This window comes from Erpetoichthys calabaricus, chromosome 15 (genome assembly GCF_900747795.2).
Source record: "Erpetoichthys calabaricus chromosome 15, fErpCal1.3, whole genome shotgun sequence".
In the NCBI taxonomy this organism is placed as follows: Eukaryota; Metazoa; Chordata; class Cladistia; order Polypteriformes; family Polypteridae; genus Erpetoichthys; species Erpetoichthys calabaricus.
Genome location: NC_041408.2, coordinates 85,653,496 through 85,676,065, shown reverse-complemented (window position 1 = coordinate 85,676,065; position 22,570 = coordinate 85,653,496).

Below are 22,570 nucleotides of genomic sequence, written 5' to 3'. Positions count from 1 at the left end.
TGGAAAACAGAAAAAGTTTTAAAATCAGGAATTCAAAAGCATGAGCATCAAAACCAAAACGAGAGGCAAGAATTGTGGTCAAAAATTCAAAGCAAAAATCACAGCCAGGATATTTTTAGATTAGGTTGAACTCACAACTCAGATAATTAAGGGAATTCCTGGATGATCTTTTGTCCCATAACGTTTTTATATAAGGGTCGAGACCTCAAAAGATATACCTCTAGGAACACTCGAATCAGTGCTAACAGCAGGAACCAAACATGCCAGAAATCATGAAAAATACAAAATGGAGAATAAAACTGTCCAAAATTTTTGATAACTATTTAAGTGATTGGAATTTGCAGAAATGAACGTTAAATTCCTATTTGAGTGCCTCAAAAACTTCTAATTGAGTGTTCTCATAAATTCATGAGAAAAGAAAAAATTAAAATCAGAACCCTAACAAACTGAAGACCTTTCTAGAACAACTTTTATCATTTAGCATACACAGTCAAAATTATTTTCTATTGTTAATTTCTTTCAATGAGGTATCAATTTGCCTAAGGAGTTTTCTGAAAATTATGTAGTCAATAGTAATTATCGTTGGAAAAAAACAGTGTTTACTAGATGTATTCAATGTATATTTTAATAAAAAAAAGCAAAAATGTGAAGTAAACTGTTTTTAATTCAGAAGACGGATTTTATTATTGTGAAAGAAGCATGCTTGCTAAGAGTTAATTGGAATTGTTAGTAACTTATTGTAGTCAGTTAAAAAGCATGGGAGGATCAATTATTTTTTTAAATTACATGTTTTGATATTTACACTCTGCAGCTTTTCTTGTTTAATAGTGAAATGAATGGTGCGACACATTCAGGGTGTAGCCAGAGATGAGAATAAACAGTAATCCATATGCTGCTGAGATCTGAGCACATAATTAAATGATGTATTATAATGACAATAAATGGAACTGATATAAATCGAATGGCGGCACGGTTGGGTGCACTCATACCTTATGGATCCAGTTTCCTGAATTCAAATTCTGTGTCTGATTGGTTATTCAGAAGAAATTTCAAAATCCCCTTCATTTCTTTGTGGATTATTTTCCATGTACTCATTGTTACAAAGGCAACAAAAAAGTATGTGAATCCCTTGGAATGGACTAGTTTTCTGGGGCCTCATGTATAAACGGTGCGTACGTACAAAAATGTTGCGTACTTCTGTTTCCACGCTCAAATCATGATGTATAAAACCTAAATTTGGCATAAAGCCACGCACATTTTCACACCAGGTAAATGCTTGGCATATGCAAGTGCTCCGCTCGGTTTTGCAAACTGGCGGCACCCAGCATCAAAGCAGTGCTTTTGTTCCAGTGTGGTTTCCCTTTCTTTTTTAGATCCAAATCCCTGACGTGGCTTTATACATACACTAAAATTAACCACATATTGTTTATTAGTTTAAGAAATCTGATTGTAATTAACCTGTAACAATATACAGTAATCATCCACGGAATGGGCAAACTATTCCAAATACCATAGCTGTTTTAGCGTTGTTACTCTCACTGCGCCTTCTTCTTCTTCTTTCAGCTGCTCCCATTAGGTGTTGCCACATCGGATCATCTTTTTCCATATTACTCTCACTGCACCACTTGGTGCATTTATATCACTGTATCTGAGTGTGGAATCACAGCTCTACAGCAGCTGATCAGAAAGAGAATTATTGGTATACAGCATCAAGCACACGCTGCCTCAGCCACGCTGCCTATTTGAACTGCTCCCATACGACAAACGCTTCAGAGCCTTTCCTGTAGGGACAATGCGGTTCAGAAACAGTTTCATCCCAAGAATTATAAACGCAATCAATCAGTCCATCAAGTGCTCCTTGTAGAACTGTTTGTATTTATTAGTACAATTACCTCACTGTAAACTTGCGATACAGTTATAATATTGCACAACCTGAGCCATTTTATAAAGCGTGTATTTACATATGATGACAATATCATTTTTAAGATGAAATGCAGCAAAATATGTTTATTATATTATACAGATAAAATGTTAACATTATTTAAATAATCTATATTGTTAATAATTAAACATGTGAGAACATGGTGTCACAGCACAAACTATAATCACCTAAGGCCATTTAATCATATCCTAACTACAGCGTCATGGGGTTCTGCTGGAGCCAATCCCAGCCAACACAGGTTGCACGGCAGGAAACAAGCCTTGGGCAGGGCGCCAACCCACCACAAGGCGCGCACACACACATACACACACCAAGCACACACTAGGGACAATTTAGGATCGCCAATCCACCTAACCTGCATGTCTTTGAACTGTGGAAGGAAACCCACGCAGACATGGGGAGAACATGCAAACTCCACGCAGGGAGGACCCGGGAAGCGAACCCGGGTCTCCTAACTGCGAGGCAGTAGCGCTACCCACTGCGCCACCGTGCTGCCCTACTTTATCATATTACATGTTGAAAAGCCTTAAATACACAACTCTACAGTCTTTAAAGTTTAAAAAAAAATATGGTTTCAGGTTAAAAACAGAGACAAAAAGTAAACCATCTGAGCTTCTCATACTGTAAATTAAACATGAGAAGATTTTGTTTTGCACTCAACCATGACCTTTATCATACCTCACTCTGCCATTTACATTTGATGTTGCTTAACAATAGCAATTAAACTATAATCACCTAGGGCCATTTAATCATTTCATTAAAAAAATCTATTAGCCATTTGCTTTGTGAGTCATTTCCGCAGCTTCTTGGGTATTCTTTATTGGTGAAAGCCCGCTGTGTTTTAGATAATTTTTTACTTTTGTTGGGTGAACCTTGCTTGTTGACGCCTGTTGTATGTGTTCAGTCTGACTCATGAAGAGACCTTTCATTTGACACAATAATAATAATAATAATAGTAATAATCTTTACATTTATATAGTGCTCTTCTCTCTACTCAAAGCGCTGTACAAAGTGAATGGGGAGCCACTTCAACTACCACTAATGTGTGGCATCCACCTGGATGATGAGCTGGAAGCCATTTTTGTTCCAGTACACTCACCACACATTAGTTGTTAGGTGGTGAAGAGTTGAGAAAGATAGCCAACCAGAGACTGGGGATGATTAGGGGGCCAGAATGACTAGGAGATCGGGACACAACCTACTCTTTAGGAAGGATGTCCAGGGATCTTTTATGACCACAAAGAGTCAGGACCTCAGTTTTATGACTCATTTGAAGGATGGGGCCATTTTTACAGAACAGTGACCCCATCACTTTTCCTGGGCATTGTGATCAACATACAGACCACAGGGTATGTGCCCGCTGCTGGCGACACAAACACCTTTTCCAGCAGCAACCCAAGCTTTTTCCTGGAAGGTCTCCCATCCAAGTACTGGCCAGGCCTGAACGTGCTTACCGTCAAGTGGATGATCTCTTCTGAAGTGTAGGTGGTGTGGCTGCTGTGTTCTCAAGCTGCCCATTTTAGGAAATAATGTCAGTAAAAGTGGCAAATATAGAGTGTCATGAGGGGGACATCTATCTTCTGACCATGCTTCTGTTACAGCAGGGCCATATGGATCCATATCTCATCAGCAGTGGTCATAAAGCAGAAGGCAATACCAATAAGAATGCCATTCCAGGACTCACAGGTCATGAGGTTACAGCACATCCAGTCATACTGACCAATACCTGTTCTTGTTTTGGTCAAGTGAATTATTGTAAGTCCCTTGGTTAAATGTTGGGGTGCCAACCAGGTCATTTCCATTTACTTCAGTCCAAAAAAAGTCACTGAAAAGAGCCACTATGTCCCAGTACAAGTAATAACAGAAGCAAAATAAGATAGCCGTTTGGCTAGGCAAGTGTGTGCGCTCTCTCAGGGAGCAAGGAGCTCCGTCCTGAGGTGCAGTCTGTACTAGAATGAACGCCTCCTTCCAGTAGCTGTGGGTGCTGGAACGGGTGAAGTTAGTCATCCTCACTGGGTGTCTTCTTAGTACTGTGGAAAGAACAAAAGAGAAGGAGGCTAGCACAAGCGCCCCCTCTGGACCTGGGCTGGTATTACCTACCTCAGATGAGCCCAGTGAGAGATTCACAGATAATCCATGTATGATGTTGTATAGAGAGTGTATATGCTGTGTATTGTAAATGCATGTTCTATCTATCTATCTATCTATCTATCTATCTATCTATCTATCTATCTATCTATCTATCTATCTATCTATCTATCTATCTATCTGAAGTACTCAGAATGCCACACTCCTTGAAGTAACTATGGGGTGGAAGGTGATGGATATGACAAACCAGCTGCTGGACTGCTAATCACATTCGAAATGGGCCCAATGGAGACCCAGATGCTTGGTGTGAATGGTGTGTTGCCCGCACAGTCTAATGATGTGAGAGGTGAGCCCACTGTAGCTGGTAAAACGTCCTTTAGTAAAATTAATGTGATGGCAAATGACGTGGGTGAACCCGGTTGAGGCTAGCTTTAACCTTGTGCTCAGTTATTGTAAAAGTTCTCATATTGCAGTCAACAAATCTTTACAGTTTGATCCTACTGCAATAAAGAAGGTGGGGATTGAAGATAGTGATATGTACATGACGGATGGGATACCAGTAGAACAAGTGTGGCTTAAACCGAGGACAAAAAAAAGGAAGGAGAAAGCAAGTGAGAATATCAAAGCCAAAAGAATTAACAAGTTAACCTCAGGTAAAGAGACTGATGGCAGTCTGAAAGTCTGCTAAAAAGTGGGAACAGTGTATGTGAAGAAGATGTGGAGGGAGGGAATGAGAATGATTTATAATTTAAGAGTAACATTTCAATTTGATTTGAAACAAGAGGTGGTTAAACTACAGAAAGTAGTTTAGTGTTCATTTTCATCTATCTATCTATCTATCTATCTATCTATCTATCTATCTATCTATCTATCTATCTATCTATCTATCTATCTATCTATCTATCTATCTATCTATCTATCTATCTATCTATCATCTAATCTTGCCAGCTACTCTATCTATCTATCTATCTATCTATCTATCTATCTATCTATCTATCTATCTATCTATCTATCTATCTATCTATCTATCTATCTATCTTTTTTATTCTCTTAATAATTTGTAATATTTAACTCACACTCCACTTGAGTTTCTCCTACACTCATTTGAACTTCTGTGTATTCTTTATTCCAGCAAATAACTTTCAGGGACAAAGTGAATATAGATCTTGATAGCACACCCCAGGAGGATGAAAGTTTTTAATATGCTCCTAATATTCAGAATTGGATATGCAATTAAGGTTGATTATGAATATCTTAAAAGCCTATTAATATGTAGAGAGGGACTAGTAGATATGAAGAGCAGGTCTCATTAGTTACACACTAGATAATGTATACATGATAGCATAAATGGCAGCATTAGATATATAATAAAGACATTTTACCTAAAGCAGAACTGTAGCAAACCCTGAACTTTGTGGGGTAAAAAGGTTACCAACAGATTTGCTGCTACGCTTATAAAATGAGGGATGGATAGAAAAATCAAACACCTAAGCCCTACTGTGTTTTTTTTCACCCCACCCCTTGAATATTAACAATAGCACCAGAAAAATGTGAAGATAAAGGAAATACTGTATAGTGTATTAAACACCACACATTCATAATATATATATATATATATTGCATAGTTTACTGTCAAATAATGCAAAGAGTATGCGGCACATGCTTCGCCCTTATTTGGGCTCATCAGGCATACACACTCACTGCACCCCCTCTCGGGGATCGAACCCCGGACGTCTTTACGTTGCGCCATGGCGTGTGGTTCGTTTATTTGACAGTCTGGAGATCGGGGTAATTACATTCATGGCATTTATAGTCTGAATCACAATCTGATTGTATGGGTGGTTACCTACCATTTAACACTTGTGGTTGGTCTGCAAGTTGGCAAACATCCGCCACTGGGCCCTCCAAATAAGGGCAAAACGCGTGTTGCGTACTCTTTGCATTATTTGACAGTAAACTATGGAACATTCTATGATCTGCTTCTCGCAACTGAGAGGTCACCGTGGCGAATGTTTGCCAACTTGTAAGGTGAAAACATTACAGTAGCAAAGTGTAAACAGTAATTTTCCATCCATCCATTCTTGCTTACTTAGCCTACATAAGACCATAAATAAGAAATTTGATAAACTGGAGGAGGTCACCACGCTCATTTGTTTAGCTAAGAGCTTAGCTGTCCCGATATTTCATCCAGATCCTTCCTAAAGGTTGTCAAGGTTTCTTCTTCAACTCCATGTCTCGGTAGTTTGTTCCAGTTTCCCATAACTCTTTGCATAAAGAAGTGCTTCCTGGCTACAGTCGCAAAAAGAACAATAAGTGGATTGTAGAGCCTCAGAAATAGGGTAGGGTTGCTCTGTACAGTGGTCAGGTGTTAGGTAGGAGCTCCATCCAGTGGTCTGCTCTGTCCCATAGGCAACTCCACCTTCTGGGAGCGTCTTCATCTTATAGTCCTCAGACTGGAAGAAGCAGAGTCATTCGCTCTCATTGGGAGCTGTGGGTGGGTTGGCCAGTGACTGTGCCCCTTTGTGTCCCAGAGTGGTAGTACTTACTTCTAATGAGCCCAGAAGGTGACCCTCTGACATGCAAGCGTGAAACCATTAAGTTGAAGAAATTCCACTAGGTCTACTTTATCGATGCCAATGAGCTTTTTGAAGACTGACAGTCATGATTGTGGGGCACCACAGCTTATCCTGGCAGTTTTGGGCTCAAGGCAGTGAGTCTTTTGAAGCTGGTGCCAGGCACATTGCTTATTTCATTTAAGTTTACTTCAATGCACATTTAAATTCATTCATTTTTGAGTCCACTTTGTTTAATACAATGCTAATATAATGCCCACTTTCCTTAATTTGCCCACTGCTAGTGTTGGAAGCCAGTTATTTAATTTTCAAACAGCATCCTGAAAGAGCCTCCCTCAGCATATGAGGGGCCGTTAATGCCAAATTACGCTGATTTGAACTCTTGTCAGCTTTTTCGCTTTCACTCTGCTCATTTTCAAAGCAAACTTTTCCTGTTCATTCATTTATAACCTGTGAGTGAATGTGATTTCAAATTAAGAAGCAGTGTATTCTGTGTAGTGCAGATGATTGATCTATCTGAGTAAAGCTTGCCCCAGACCACCATTCTAATTTTGTTTGCTTCACCAACTACAATAAGACTAAAGGGCAACTGAAAATAAACAAAGCAATAGAGTCCTGAAGACCGCTTCAAAGCCCCCCTGTGATTTGTAACAAACATTAACTACTTCTTATTAGAAAATACCCGTATAAAGTAACAGAGAACTCCTTAGGGAATCTCTCAGAGATGAACAGTGTTGTAAGTGTGTAACTCACCTGAAAACAAGTTGAAAAAGGCAAAAGCGGCAGCATATTATAAGTTGTTCTAATACTTGTCTTGTACTGTACTGCTGCTGCTGATGACGATCACAAAAAGGAAAGAAAAATAAAGACTTGGACCCGTCCCTTCCACATAGGGCAGGGGTGTCCAACTCCGGTCCTGGTGGGCCGCAGTGGCTACAGGTTTTCATTCTAACCATCTTCTTAATTAGTGAACTGTTTTTGCTGCTGATTAACTTGTTTTGCCTTTAGTATTAATTGACATGACTCAGACCCCTTAGTGATTTCTTTTTCCTTAATGAGAAGCCAAACAATAATGAGACACAAAACAATCCACCACGTGACCAGCTAACCTGAAAATAAAGAAAAGGTGAAGGTCTCAGTCATGTTGATCTGTTCAGGTCACCAAAACATCTTGACGGTGGTCTTAGAAAAAACAGAAAATCAACAGAATGAGAGCAGCAACAAGTCCTGATATTCAATAACGGTTTTAATTAACAGCAAGCAATTGCTTGGAGTGAAATTGGCTGGGGGAGGCATGGTGGCGCAGTGGGTAGCGCTTCAGCCTCGCAATTAGGAGACCTGGGTCCTCCCTGAGTGGAGTTTGCGTGTACTCCCCGTGTCTGCGTGGGTTTCCTCCGGGTACTCTGGTTTCCTCCCACAGTCCAAAGACATGCAGGTTAGGAGCATTGGCGATTCTAAAAAATTGTCCCTAGTGTGTGCTTGGTGTGTGTGTGTGTGTGTGTGTGTGTGTGTGTCCTGCGGTGGGCTGGCGCCCTGGCCGGGGTTTGTTTCCTGCCTTGCGCCCTGTGTTGGCTGGGATTGGCTCCAGCAGACCCCCGTGGCCCTGTGGTTAGGATATAGTGGGTTGGATAATGGATGGATGGATGGAAATTGGCTGGAGTTTGACGTTCCAGTTTAGCTGGTCATCTGTTGACTTGTTTCACATCTCATTTCTGTTTGGCTGCCATTTAATGAAGAAACAAATAAATTCAGAGGACTCATTCCTTTAAAAAGAGGGCTATTAAAATGAAGGGAAAAGAAGTTAATTAGCAGTGAAAACTGCTTGCTGATTAGGAAAAGGGTTAGAATGAAAACCTGCAGCCACTGCGGCCCACCAGGATTGGAGTTGGACACCCCTGACCTAGGGGGCTTTAGAACGGGCACTACCATTGTAACCTGGCAGTCAACAGAACTGTGTCTGCAAAGTTGATTCATGTGCAGGCAACTCTTGTTGGTCAACTCTTTTGTTTTTGTAACATCTATTTATATGAGGTTTGCCTTTGAGGTGCCCCAAATCTTTATGAAGTCTGTGTTTGGTGTTTACAGATAACTGCTGGACTCTACTCATTGATAGATAGATAGATAGATAGATAGATAGATAGATAGATAGATAGATAGATAGATAGATAGATAGATAGATAGATAGATAGATAGATAGATAGATAGATAGATAGATAGATAGATAGATAGAAAAGGTACTATATAATAGATAGATAGATAGATAGATAGATAGATAGATAGATAGATAGATAGATAGATAGATAGATAGATAGATAGATAGATAGATAGATAGAAAAAGGTACTATATAATAGATAGATAGATAGATAGATAGATAGATAGATAGATAGATAGATAGATAGATAGATAGATAGATAGATAGATAGATAGATAGATAGATAGAAAAGGAAGATCTATCTATCTATCTATCTATCTATCTATCTATCTATCTATCTATCTATCTATCTATCTATCTATCTATCTATCTATCTATCTATCTATCTATCTCCCGGCCTGCGCTACATGCCAACCACTTCACATTTCTGTCACTCGCATTGTGAAGAGTGGGGCTGAACGCACCCCAAGGAGATGTGGTGGCTCCTCTGAAACCCCCTCTCAAATGGTGATACAATGGGAAACAAATACAGACTTTTTTTACCAACTCTTTGCTCAATCAGATGCTGCTGCTGTTGCTGCTGCCGTGCCTCATGAACTGCATCTTGTGCGGCGCTTCAAACATTTAAAAGCCTGTACAGCAGCTGTCCTACTTTTTGTCTTTTATTTGCGGCCCCTGGTGTGGTTAAGTCTCTTGACACAAAGATGTGAGCTCTTGATATTTTTTAGTTTGTAATTTAGAAATGGAGTAAGAATCTGAAAATCTAACAACATCACATTAAAGTTCGATACATTCTGAAAAGACTGATATCAAACATATATATGTAGGCTTTAAAATAAGATTGACTTAAAGCGTGACAAAAAACGTGACATAAAATCGTTGCACTTTTAGGCTTAAGATTTTATATATAGAGAGTAGATATGAAATGCACTATATAACAGATAGATAGATAGATAGATAGATAGATAGATAGATAGATAGATAGATAGATAGATAGATAGATAGATAGATAGATAGATAGATAGATAGATAGATAGATAGATAGATAGATAGATAGATAGATATGAAAAAGTTTGGTCCCTCTTAATTCTTTGGATTTTTGTTTCTCATTGGCTGAGCTTTCAAAGTAGCAACTTCCTTTTAATATCTGACATGCCTTATGGACACAGTAGTATTTCAGTTATTGGATTATTCAGTTATTAAATTTATTGGATTAACAGAAAATATGCAATATGCATCATAGCAAAATTAGACAGGTGCCTAAATTTGGACACCCCGACAGAGATATGACATCAATACTGAGTTGAGCCTCCTTTTGCACATATAACAGCCTCTAGACGCTGTCCTCCTATAGTCTTTGACGAGTGTCTGGATTCTGGATGGAGGTATTGTTGACCATTCTTTATACAAAATCTCTCCAGTTCAGTTCAATTTGATGGACAGCTTGCTTCAAATCATCCCATAGATTTTCGCTGATATTCAAGTCAGGGGACTGTGACGGCCATTCCCGAACATTGTACTTCTCCCTCTGCATGAATGCCTTTGTAGATTTCCAACTGTGTTTTGGGTCATTGTCTTGTTGGAATATCCAACCCCTGCGTAACTTCAACTTTGTGACTCATGCTTGAACATTATCCTGAAGAATTTGTTGATATTGGGTTGAATTCATCCAACTCTTGAATTCATCCGACCCTGAACTAGCCACACAGCCCCACAGCATGATGGAACCTCCACCAAATTTGACAGTAGGTAGCAGGTGTTTTTCTTGGAATGCGGTGTTCTTCTTCTGCCATGCAAAGCGCTTTTTGTTCTGACCAAATAACTCAATTTTTGTCTCATCAGTCCAAAGCACTTTGTTCCAAAATGAATCTGGCTTGTCTAAATGAGCATTGGCATACAACAAGCGACTCTGTTTGTGTCGTGAGTGCAGAAAGGGCTTCTTTCTCATCACCCTGCCATACAGATGTTCTTTGCGAAAATTGCGCTGAATTGTAGAACGATGTACAGATACACCATCTGCAGCAATATGTTCTTGCAGGTCTTTGGAGGTGATCTGTGGCTTGTCTGTCACCATTCTCAAAATCCTGCCCATATGCCGCTCCTGGATTTTTCTTGGCCTGCCAGACCTGCTGGGTTTAACAGCAACTGTGCCTGTGGCCTTCCATTTCCTAATTCCATTCCTTACAGTTGAAACTGACAGTTTAAACCTCTGAGATGGCTTTTTGTAGTCTTCCCCTAAACCAGGAGACTGAACAATCTTTGTTTTCAGATCTTTGGAGAGTTGCTTTGAGGATCCCATGCTGTCACTCTTCAGAGGAAAGTCAAAGGGAAGGAAGCACAACTTGCAATTGACCACCTTAAATACCTTTATATCTCATGATGGGACACACCTGGCTATGAAGTTCAAGGCTTAACGAGCTCATCCAACCAATTTGGTGTTGTAAGTAATCATCATTGAGCAGTGACAGGCATTCAAATCAGCAAAATGACAAGGGGACCCACATTTGTGCACAGCCAATTTTTCACATTTGGTTTAATTTCATACAACTAAATACTGCTTCACTAAAAATCTTTGTTCAGGAAAAACACCGCAGTACTCAGATGTTCCTAGGAAATTAAAGACATACCACTGTTATCTATTTTGTTGAAAGGAGGGTCAATTATTATGCAGGGTTCCCAAACTTTTCCTTATGATTGTAGATAGATAGATATGAAACTCAGTCCTTATCCCTGTGAGGCACTATAGAGGTGTATTGCCATTGGTATAAAAGAGCCCCCCATAGTGTTTCTTGACATACTTCTGCTGAAAGATTAGTTCGCTGAATGTCCTCAGTGCTCGTGTGTCACAGAGTGGATGTGCAGCATTGTTCAAAATTAAACAATTGAAGTCTCCTTAGGAAGAAGAGTCTTTTCTTCCCTTTCTTCTATAGTTCCTCTGTGTTACGAGATCAGTCCAATTTGTCGTTGATGTGGATTCTCAAGTACCTGCAGGAATGCATCACTGCTAGAACTTCTTGTATTTTGTTTGAAATATATACTGCTCAAAACAATGAAGGGAACACTTAATCATCCCAGTCTGACACCAAGTCAGTGAAGCTTCAGAGATATCAGTCTGTCCAGTTAGGAAGCAGAAGCAACTGTGAATCAATTGCGACAACTGGTGCACTGGAGAGGCAAGAGGAAGGCCCCCCCACCCAACCCACACCTCCCGAAAAGGGAATGGTTATGCAGATGGTGGCCACAGACAATTACTCTCTCATTGTCTTTTCTGACTGATTCCTCTCCAGTTTTCCATTTTGCTAGTGTCCTTGTCACTACTACTGGTAGCATGAGGTGGCACCTGCAGCCAATTCAGGTTGCACAGGTATTCCAGCTCCTCCAAGATGGCACATCCATAATGTGCCGTGGCACGGTTTGAAGTGGCTCCCAGCACAGTGTCAAGAGCATGGAGGAGACTCCTTTTTAATGAGCCTGCTTAATTATCCTTCTTCCCAGCAACCCCTGCACCCACTGAATCTACTCAATAGTCTAATTCTGCCAGGGCTGCCTGGAGTTGCAGTTGCAATTGTAAGTAGCACTGCTACATGCTGATCACGAATAAGAGAATATTTTTGATATTTGATTCTTTACTGGAGGCCCTGTCTCTCTGAGAGCCACCAGCAGAAGGTTAAATATGACAAATTTCAAATACGAGCATGTGGGGTATTGTTTTTCAAGGTCAGTGATTGCAGATATGGTGTTATTTGTAACTGTTGACTCTTTACTAAACCTCTATGGACCTCCATCAGAGGGTAAAAAATGACAAATTTCTCTTACGATCGAGAATATTTTGACTTTAAAGATTTACATTGAAGCACACTTTTTTAATATTTCTAATAATTGATGGCAACTATGTTTGTTTATTACATACTTCTCCTTCATGAAGCAAATGATTCCATTTCTGATGAACAAATGAATTATGCTTATACTAATTCAGACTTACTTTTGGTTTCATTTTGAGAACACAATTTTTATTGTAGTGTGATTTATATTTTTATATTAACGTAAAGCATCTAGGGTTGATGTTGGCCCGGTGCTATATAAATATAATGGAGGAGGCAGATTCTCTCCCCTCTTTTTTTATTCTATTTATTTTTATTCATTTATTTATTTGCATATTTTTACTATTATTAAAGTTTTACTCTGCTGACCTAGCTCTCTTTCTCATGAGTGGGGGTTTGTTTTGAACCTAGTTTTGTTAAACTTGATTTGCTTGTATAGAATGCTATTTGATTTTAATCCTCTTCTTTTTCCTCTTCTTTCAGCTGCTCCCGTTAGGGGTCACCACAGCGGATCATCTTGTCCGCATATTGATTTGGCAAAATTTTACACCGGATGCCCTTCCTGATGTAACCCTTCCCATTTATCCGGGCTTGGGACCGGCACTAAGAAACACACTGGTTTGTGCATCCCCTGTGGCTGGGTTAATGCTATTTGATTTTAATAAAATAAATAAAATGTTAAAAAATAAATAAATGTTTTATTATTATTAAATAAATCCATATTACTAACCGAAGGTTGTAAACCGGATTTCACGGACGCAGGGCACATCGAAGTGCACGCGCACTGCCGCACTGCAACGAGCCCGCCCATAGCTAACGACACAGCCACAGAAAACACAGAAACGAGACCAGATGGATAAAAACAATAAACGAACAAATACGAGCCCATAGCTAATGACACAGCCACAGAAATAACAAAAACGAGACCAGATGGATTCAGCGCCCCGCCCCAGAGTCAAAACCGAGTTACTACGGAATCCCCAAAGGTCCACACTACACAGCATATGTGAATCACATTACAGTAATTCATTATTAACAGTACAGCTACAGAAAACACAGACACCAGACCAGATGGATAAAAACAATAAACGAACGCTCCGTATTAAACGTAAGTGCAATTATAATACCTAACAGTAAAAGATGTATAGCTAACGGAGTCATGGCTCCAAAAAGAAACAGCTGAACTAACAAAAATACAAAAACGAGCCCGCATGGATAAAAACAATGAACGCAGGCGCCTACAACAATGAACGCAAGTGCTTCACAAACAGATGCAAAGGAATCATGGCTCCAAACACCAGAAGCAAAGGAGACACGGCTCCAAAACAAAACACCTCAGGTATCGTATAGGCGGGCTGACGTATCGTGTCTACTGGGAAACACAGTGAATGTGGCGTCTATCTATATATGTGTATGTATCTAACGGAAATACAAAAACGAGCCCACATGGATAAATGAACGAAGGCTCCTACAACGCACGCATCGAGACAGGCTATAGGTACACGAAGGCGCCTACGACGCGCTTCTGAAACAGCACAAGCATAGGAGTCACGGCTCCAAAAACAAACAGCTCAACTAACGGAAATACAATAACGAGCCCACATGAATTAATGTACGGAGGCTCCTACAAAGCGCTTCAAAAACACCAGAACCACAGGAGTCACGACTCCAAACACCAGAAGCAAAGGAGGCACGGCTCCAAAACGAAACAGCTCAGGTATCTTATAGGCGGGCTGACGTATCGTGTCTACTGAGTAACACAGTGGATGCGGCATCTATCTATATATGTGTATGTATCTAAACTTGAAGTAGTGGTGACTACTGACAGTGCCAGCAGTCAGCTAATCCACAGTGCCTGCGGTCAGCGGTCCAATTATAATTCCTAACAGCAAACGACGTCTAGCTAACAACACACCCATAGGAAAATAAACACGAGACTGCATGGATAATAACAATACCCGAAGGCGCCTACAACGCGTTTCTTAAACACCAGAACCAGACGAGTCATGGCTCCAAAATGAAATCGCTGTACTACAAATATATTTCTGTCATTAAATGAACACTTTCCCAGGACGCTCCCACCCTCCATGATCTTACATCCCTACAAATATTGGAGAGAGCAGAAAGTAATTGCCATTCTTGGATTTGCGATTCTGTAGAGAATCGCGGGTTTACTGGTTTATCTCTAGGTTATGACAAATGTGCTCTGAGACTTTTTCAGGTGGGAAAGCACCTCGAGGCAAGAAATGAATACTTACTAATCATGCCGGCAGAAAGTGCTGACGTGTTGCATTACATGCAAGTAAGAATTTCTCTAAGCTATTTACATGTGACCCTAATGTCCCAATCCACCCTAACAAAAGAACAAGTGTCGGTCTGGTTGCTATGTCTCTGTTATATGTCATTTCATTATGGTATTTGGAAAGGCAGCGCTAAAGTTTGTGATGCACCCTATGTTGGAAAGAAAAATGCAATCCATTTTATTGCTACACACATTACAGAATGCATTGTAATAGATACTGCAGTGCAAACATACATTTCAACTTGTCTTAGATGGATAGCATAGCTAGTAAATCTATAAATCTTTGATATCACCACAATGCCATTTTATGATTTCTGTTTTCTCGTACGCAGTGGTACTTTGAGTTGTTGCGATGGCCATTGCTGGTCACTTGACATGATGACACATCGTGATATCAAATTATTTTTTCCCATTTTCAATAAGATATAAGGTCCCATCTTACATTGTCTTAGTTTTTAACCTTGATTACAAGTGACGAAAATAAAAGTTGGGGTGCCAACTGGTTGGCCCGTTTAGTCTAACAGAAAGTTCAACCAAAGAAAGAGAAATGCCTCGTGGAGTATAGGCGTCTTGCTCCTAGCTTTAATAAATAAACCACAAGGTTCGGCTATAGCTGCAGGTTCAGGGTCTGTTTGCTTGGGAGCTCGGTCTGACCAAATCCTTCCAGGCAGCTGGGGATTCTCATAGCTGGGGGGAACCAGAAGGGAAGGGGCTAACTACCCTCACTGGGCAGTATCTCTGGGAGAGAAAGAGAAGATAACGTTAGCATAAGTGTCCCCCTGTTGTCCCGGCAGGTTATTATATGATAGAGCACGTGAGAAGGTACCCAACGTTCATGACTGACAATATACAAAACAACCACAAAGACCAATCAGTTGTTCTTCTAGTACAAGGGGGGTACCCAAAAAATAGCCGGAATTGAAAAAAAAAATTGCTTTAATAATTTTTACTTACTGAAACTTTAGTCTCCTTCAAAGTACTCTCCATGTGAATGAATGCACTTGTCCCAATGGCTTTCCAACTGGTGGAAACATTTCTGGAATTGCTGAAGAGGAACGTTGTCCAATGCCTGCAGTAATTTTTCTTTGACTTTCTTCAAGGTTCAATAACACTTTCCTATGAGCTCTTTGTTCATAAGCAGGAACAAGAAAAAGTCGTACAGAGCAAAGATCAGGCGAGTAGGGAAGGTGGCAAGAACTCCAAGACACACAAGTCAATTCGGAAATCTCTTCAATAGTCTGACGATGATCTTCGAAAATTGCATTGCGAACTTTTTCAACATTTTCATCATTCCTAATTGCGGAAGGTCGGCCAGATCTTGATCGGTCTTCAAGTGACATTTCCCTTCATTTGAAACGTGAAAACCACTCGTCAACCTGTGTTTATTCAAAGCTTCCTCTTTAATAGCAGTTTCAAGCGTCACTACAGTTTCAGCAGCTCTTTTCCCGAAGAGAAAACAAAATTTAACTCAGACTCACTGTTCTTTGTGATCACCCATCACAAAAATCGCAGAACACGTTTAATAAGCACCAAGAAAAACCGACACGGTGTACGAACAATACTGAGCAACGGCACTCGACATACTGCCACAGAATACTGTAATTGTGCTACACCTAGCGGTGAAATTTGTAACTAAGTCGATATTGCGTGCCAGGTACTGATTCTTGTTATTTTTTGGTACCCCCTTGTATACACTAATTATAGGCAAGAAAACCCAATTAGTAGTCAGATTTTTGACAGTTTTATTATGACTTTGCTCCTGGTTTACAAATTTGATTCTGTGGTTTCCTGATCCTTGCCTGTTTTTCGACTGCCTTGCCCTTTTACTTTTTAATCCTGTTTTAACTTGTGTATGACCTTTTATTTCTTTGAGTCTCTCTAATGATCTGACAGAAGTTCACTACAGAAAAGTGCTGCATGAAATGAAGACAGGGCCAGGTAATGTGCAATCTGTGGCTTTGAGCTAATCGCTGAACCCGCCTGTGGCACCCTTATCAACACTTATCGTAACAAAAAGGCCCTGAATTTGTAAAATGCCTCCAGAAATGAGCTGTTTGTGACTTTTTATTTCAGGAAGAATACATTTGAGTTTTTCGAAAAAGTTCCTGAATCCATGCACTCTAAGCCTGTTAATTATGTACAATACACGTTTACTGAATCATCACTACATTTTTTTTCCGAGAAACAGAAAATCATAACGTAGCTTGTTCCATGACTAATGCACAAATATAATTTTATGCCTGTCCCAGCCCTTCCAGCCACATAACAATTATCAAGACCTCATCTTATTTTTTGTAAAAGTCACTGTCATTTGAATGTAAAAATAAGGTTATTAATGATACCTTTAAGTTTGTTCTCCTTCTTTTGGACTAAAGATTGTTATTTGAACAGTGCTTAGGTTGGGGACACAGACTGTCAGTCTAGTTTTCAAAATTTCTTTATGTAATGCCACAGCCCATGTCATCCTTTGAGTGCTTTACAATTAGAATGTCTATTTTCTTATTAAACTGGCTGTTGAGATTTCTACCTGCACCTTGTTGTACAGTCTTCTACAACTGTCCATCTCCTTAAATTGTCACTTGCAGAAATTCTCAGGTGATTCCACATTAATAGGGTGTATTGACAAGGGAGCTGAGACGGAGAGTAGAGGTCAGGTGGACAACTTTGTCAATTGTCTGCCTCTTAACATCACCAAAACCAAGCAACTGGTTATTGACTTTCACAGTGTGAGATTTCTGAACTCTTTTGAGACACTCCCCAACGGGACGACACGAGGAAATGTGACTGCCGCGTTTGTTGAGGGCTGCTTGTTCATTGCCGAGGCAACCACAGGCTCTCATCTTAGCAGAAACAACTGCAAGTAGACCATTATTGTGCTCAAAGCACCTGTTGCCCGATGGGTGATGCAGGGAACGTTGTAACTTGGCCACTCACTTGGCGACAACCCTGCCCATTTGCTGTGTTTGTGTATAGTAGAGTGGTACAGTAGATCCCGCTTCAATAAATAACCATGCTGTTCCTAGTCGAATAAAGCTGGTTTTGCTAAAGTACTGAGACTCAGCCTTGACTTTGGAGTGTAAGACAGCGACTCACATGTCACAACAGTACCAAAGTGCCTCAACGTCCAGTCACTATTCCGGGAGTGGATGTAGAGGTGGTCCACTCCTACAAGTACCTGGGGGTCCACATCAATGACAGGTTGTACTGGTCTTGTAACACAGAAGTACAACTCACGTCTTTGTTACGCAAAGGCTCAGTACTTGGCCCAGTGCTTTTTATCATTATTTATCTCCTCAGTATGGGTCAAATTATCAAACAGCATGGTCTGAGACTTCATTTCTATGCAGGTGAAACTCAGATCTGTGTGCATTCTAAGACTACCTCAGATTTCCCACCAAACTTTGCCGGTTGAATGCAATAGTCACATTGATTCTTGGTTGTTCCAAAACTATGCAAAACTTAGCAGAATGTAAGACAGAGATGTTTCTGATTGGTACTAATGTAGCAGTCATGAGGACGCTAAGATTCATGCCATCCAAAGATGGTGATCGGTTTATTACGGGGACCCCAGGAAAACTCTCAGCCTAGACCTTTCATGTGGCTCTATGAATCGATAAATAATAAGTTAATCAAATAATGAAGAGACAAAACAATATTACACAAAATTATGTACGGAAAAGCCCTTTCCATTTCCCCAATGGCAATAATTATTTACTTACACTACATATATGAAACCAAACGGAACAACAGACACTACTCAATAAACAATTAACATTAACAAGAAAGTCCTACACAGATTCAGAGGGTGCAGAGGTAGCTGGGAAAAAGAATAACTAAGCAGGCTCTTTAAAAAGGAGCAAAAAAGATGCAAAGGAATTGCAATCCCTATTATGTATTTATCTCCATGTGTCACACACACAATTGAATTATAACTTCAGCTACCGTAGAATACAGTTTTTTCTGGATGTACAGTATGTGCTGTCCTGTGTCTGCTGGTCCATACATTTTTGTCTGGGGAACTCTCCCAATAATGCCAAATCTTCACACTGTACTAGGAACGTGGTAGGACAAAACTTTCCATTGTCTTCTGCTTCTGCTGTGCTGGACTGTGTTGGACTTTGTTTTTAGTGTTAATTTTTTACTGTGCAGTGTATGTAAAAAACGATCACTGTCGGGACACTGGGGGGGACTTTTTCGTACGCGTTTTTTTGTGTAATATATTTTTTTTCTCTTTATTATTTGACTAATATCTACTTTATTTATTGATTCATTGGGCTGCTTATCAGTGTTTCTGTGGGTAAGTTTGTGCATGCCGGGTCAAGGTTGGTTGTGTTCCTGGGGTCCCCGCAATAAAATAAACAAATCACTGTTTTCAGACGGTGTGAATCTTAGCTTCCTCGCAGCCACTACAAGAAACCTCAATACAGCATAAAACAACACTTCACATCTCTATTTTACCGATCCCCATATTATGAAAGTTTAATGAAAAGGAGTAACCCCCCTCATATTCCATTTAGACCCCAGGGGTCGGTGTGGCCTTGGTTACTTCAAGTCCTTCTGATCATTTTGCCTAACATACCGATTGGTTTACTCTTTATCATAATGATGTGATTTCATGTAAATAATATGGTCCTAGAAATGAGGATTTTCTAGAACTAGAGAGGCAAAATTAGGGGGAGATCCCCAAAATCCACTGACATCTTGCATAAGTAGACAAAACGAGTCAAACGGTTTATTGTGTGCGGGGGTTTTCTCTTACTAGTGAGTCAGGAGGTGCCAGACTTCAAAGCGTTCATAATTGTTATTCTTAACCATTATAAATCACCAAAAAAGCACACTGAAAGAGATAAGACCTCAATCTCCATTTAAAAACAGCCAGTGATGGCAAAAACCCAAACAGGCTGTGAAAGGACAATGGAGAAAAGGGGTCGATTACCTATTATAGACACCTTTGTCTGAGGGGCAACCAGCGAATTTGAAGATGCAGACTGAAGAGAGACAGCAGAAGTGGATGAAGTAAGTAAGACCCAAAGATATGTGGGTGTAGTGGCAGTGAGACACTTTAAAATGAGATGCAGAATCTTATATTGGATTCACTCAATAACAGGCAACCAACATAAAGAGAATAGCACAGGAGTTCTCTGTATACTGACTCAAAGGCGGAGAGAGCATTTTGAAAGAGCTGGAGCAGGTAATGAGATGTTGTCATAAATACACGCAGAGGTTGGAGCAATAAAACCTTTGACACATCATGTGCAGTGAATTCATAAAATATTAAGACCCTTCATTTTTCTCACATTTTTCTATGTTTCAGTTTTGGGCCAAAATCGTTTAAAATTCATTTTTTCTACACGTCAAGCAACACTCAGCATCCCAGAATAGCAAAGCAAAAATAGGATTTTAGAAATTTTTGCACATTTATTTATTAAAATTAAAAAGCTGAATTGTCCAATTGACACAAGTAGTGTGGCCCTTTCTTCTGTACTTAGTTGAAGAGCCTTTGGCAATGATTACAACCTGGAGACGTTTTGAGTTTAACAAGCTTGGCACACTAGGATTTGGGGATTTTTCTGTTGTTCTTCTCCATAGATCCTCTCAAACACTAACAGGTTGGATGGACAATTTCGGCAGGGAGCTGTTTTTGGGTATCTGCTGAGATGTTCATTTTGGTTCAAGTCTTTACTCTGGCTGGTCCACTACAGAGTTGATCCTAAGGTACTCCTCTGTTTTCTTTGATATGTAATTGTCATTCCCCTGTTGGAATGAGAACTTTTGGCTGGTCTGAGGTCCACAGAATTCTGGAGCATGTTTTCTTTAAGAACATCTCTGTAATTTGCACTTGTTAACTATCCCTCAGTTCCTGATATTGTAAAGCATCCTCACAGTATGATGCTTCCATCATCATGCTTCACCATTGAAATGGTATTGCACAGGTCGTGAGTGGGGCCTGATTTCCTCCAGACATGACTCTAATCTTGTTTTCCTCAGACCAGACAATCTTGTTTCTTATAGTTCTTTTGGTCCTTATTGCAAACTCCAAGTTGGCTACCGTGTCTCCTTTAATGAGAAGAAGTGTCCGTCTGACCTCCCAATCATAAAAGTCCAGAACTGGTGGAGTGTTGACGTGATGGCTTTGAAAGTTTGTCCTATTTCCACACAGGTCCTCTGTAGCTCATCTCAGGTTCTTTGTCACTTCTCTTGCCAAGGCCATTCTACTTCAGTTGCTCAATTTGCCTAGGAGGTCAGCTCTAGGAAGATATGTGGCTGTTTCTAACTTCTTCCATTTATAAATTATGGAGGCCACTGTGCTCTTGGGAACTTTCAATGCTGCAGGAGTTTTTTAGTGGACTTCCACAGATCTGGGCCTCAGCATAATCCTGTCTCTAAGTTCTGCTGGCAATTCCTTCACTTTCGTGGCTAATAATACTATTAGTTGGTCTAATTTATATTGTTGTAATCTAATTAGTTCACAGTCATTCTGAAAAAAGGCAAGCAGTATGACATTAGACTACAAACGGGTCCGTATACTTTTTGGTATTTGAAATTTCATTTTAGAGGCAAAAACGAAAAAACGAAAATGAAAGGAAATTTCAGATTTTGATTTTTGATTAAAAGAATAAAATGAGGGAAAATAAGGTATTTTTTAATTCTATGGTAACAAATAGCAGTCATAAACTTAAAAGGTCCGTGTACTTTTTGGTAATTGAAATTTCGTTTCAGAAAATATCATTTAAAAAAGAAAAAGAGACACTTATTTGATTTTCAACTTAAAAGGGAAAAATGAAAAACGCAAAACAATGACTTTTTCCTTTTGTTCTTTCGCACATCAGAAAAGAAAAATGCAAGAAACGAGAACAAGAAAACGTCCTTTATTTATTTTGTCTGAACCGGATGTTCTTGTAGGTCAACAACCTGGTCAGGTAATGCGCGCCACTTGTAGCAAACACGAGTCACTGGTGTGTAGACTGGACCATCATCATGACGTTGGAACAGTACACAGACGTGATTTTAGAGATGGCAAAACAAGGCCTGTCATCGAAAATTATATCTGAGCGTCTGTCATATCAACACGGAGAAGCTAGAGGGTTTTCTGCGAGAAATGTCAGAAAGTTTTGTGCTGAGCAAATCTCGGGCTGTCGACTCTCTGACACACATTTGGAAACAGAGGTGGCAAAAGCTATAAATGAGGTAAGGCGCTCTCTTCCTACACCTTATGATTGTGTCTGCTTGTCTTAACTGGGGGTAGGGGGGTTATTTCGAGACTGTGTGAGCGTGCGTTCATGCGTCTTGCAGGTGGTGGGTTTTTATTTAAAAGATGTCTGTGTGGTATAGCAGGTCCACAGCTCATGTCAAGAGGGCCAGTTTTAAATAAATAATCGCAGCACTCGCGGCTTACTGTAGAGAGGGGGCGTGGTACGTGTGGTGGATCGGTTCCCAGGGTGATTCGTTGATGCGGGTGATTCTCACTTAAGTGCACAGGTAAGGAGTCGTCCGCATCCGTAATTGTTCCCAGGAGCTGCTAATTGCCACAGCTGATCCACGTCCCCGTAATATTAAATAGAAATGTGAGGGGGCTAGCAGGGGGATGACGGGACGTTGCTGAGGATGTGTGTGTGTGTGTGTGTGTGTGTGTGTGTGTGTGTGTGTGTGTGTGTGTGAGAGAGAGAGAGAGAGAGAGCGCGAGCGAGCAA